This window comes from Bidens hawaiensis, unplaced genomic scaffold (genome assembly GCF_021521415.1).
Source record: "Bidens hawaiensis isolate Kalapana, Puna unplaced genomic scaffold, B.hawaiensis_p1.1 tig00011382_1, whole genome shotgun sequence".
NCBI classification, from domain to species: Eukaryota; Viridiplantae; Streptophyta; class Magnoliopsida; order Asterales; family Asteraceae; genus Bidens; species Bidens hawaiensis.
Genome location: NW_027491885.1, coordinates 696,894 through 699,106, shown reverse-complemented (window position 1 = coordinate 699,106; position 2,213 = coordinate 696,894).

Genomic DNA, 2,213 nt, shown 5'->3' with positions numbered 1-2,213 from the left:
ATCTAGACCATCTGGTATGATCCTTGTTAATTAACTTATGTATTATATTGGTTGCAATAATTTTAGATATTTCAACTTAGAAAGTTATTCCTATGAAGTTATTTAATTACTAAAACTTTTTACCTATTTTAAGGATACTCTATCCTAAAATTTGCCCTTTGAGGTAGTCCTATTATAAAATTTCTATCAACTATTAAAGATGTCTTATCCTATTGTTTGTTCTTTAAGGATATTTTATCCTGAATAATTTTCATAAAGGATCTTTTATCCTAAAAATCTTTTGCTTAAGATTGTTTTTCAAAACTCTCAATAATGCTAAAGTTATATCTAACAATCTTTTAAAAATAAACAACACGTAAATAGTAAAAAGATTTATATATTAATTAAGATAAGCCGTCTGGACTTATCCAAATTCTTAACCCGGACTTCACCATGCAAAAGATGGACCATCCATCCGGGTTAAGTAAGAGTTACTAACGGTTCATAAGTGCAGGAAAATTAAAAAAAGGGGCAACAAAGGCTTCATCCCCACAAACAGAGGATCCCTCCACCTTTGTCACCCACGCCAATTGTCTTAAGGATCATGGATCCTTTACCCTAATTACTATTGTTTATTACAAATCATAGAAAATTCTTCAGAAAAACTTCATAAAAACAAAACAAAACGGGCATGGGCGTTGTCTTTTGTATCCTTCATCGCCCGTTCATGCAGTTGCTTCAACCTCCACTGTTGCCTCGTTCCCTCCTTCAGCCTCATCTTAGTCCTGCACACCACTCGTCCCTGCTTCACCTGCATCAACCATCACTCCCTCAGTTTCATCCTCGCCTCCACCCAAGTCGATCAAGGCTTGCTTCCACTCCTTGATTTCCCATGAAGATTTGTCAAAGGATGGATCATTGGCTTCAGTCACCAGTTTGATCCTAGCTTCGAGGACTGACTTAGCCGCCTAGACCTTTGCCTCTTCAGTGGCTCGAGTGATCACATCCCGCATGTTGATTGCAAGTAAGGAAGCACGATCCTCTGCCTGCTTCTTCTCCTTGGTCATTTTTGAGAGGGCTTTATCCTTAGCAGCAGCCATAGATCTCATTGCAGCAAGGGTCTCTTCATATTCTCCGACAGTCTTTTCGTAATGACTTCGGGCAGCGGTGTTGGCCTATGAGAGAAAATAGGATAAGCATAGTAGGATACTTGGATAATAAAAACAAAAAGAGTGAAGGATCCTTACAGTAGAAAGTATTTCCAGAATCTGCTTTTCGACGTCAAAGGGGTTCTCTGGCTCTGAACTCTTCTTCCTCTTAGTTCCTGACTTGGCTCGAGTTGTGATTGGACGAGGCTCGGACGTAGGGGTTGACTTCGGGGACTTTTTCTTGGTGAAAATGCAGTCGATATCCTTGAGGGAGAACTTGGAAGCAGATTTTCCTGATTTTGGAGCGCCTGTAAACAGCAAATGACAGATAAGTTTTCAACTCTAACACCTTTTAATACTAAAAATTATTACTCTTACTTGACATGATTGACTCTGAGTTTGATCCTAGAAAAGCTTCACTAAACTTGGCTTGAAAGTATCTGATTGCAAGATCCAGTGATAAAAACTTCTTGACTCTCTCCTCGACTCCAGGAAGATCAGACAGCAAATCAAAATTTTCAACTATACAAGCAACGAAAAGTTATTAGCAGAAGAATAAAGTACCCTACCTTGGTTACCTAAGGACCCTAAATCCTACCCTTTGGTATCCACTTTTTGGGAAGGTTAGTTCCACCCGGAATGGAATTTCTTCTCACGAAGAAAAATTGGTTTTTCCAGAAGGTATCATTAAGGGTGACTTTGAAAATGGGAATTTCTAGGGTGAGGCTTAGATTTGAAGACGAAGCGTTTGGAACCGTGAGTAAAAATATTGTACAGGTATGCTAGTTTTGATAAACCAAAATCGACTCCTTCTTCTTCGGTTACCCTCTCTATGGTATGAAGGGTTCTCCATAACATCGGCATGGTATGTATATAACTGATTCCCGTAAGGGTGAAGAATCTTTGGGTGAAATCGGGAAAAGGATACTTGTAACCTATCAGAAACGGTTGGGCCGGAAAGCAAACCCAGTTTTTCGAGATACTATCGCTACGGGCTGAAGAATCAAAGGGTCGGAAAACTGTATCGGCTGGAAAGTGCGATCTGATGTCATCGATTTCCGGGTCTGTGAATTTACAGATCTCGGA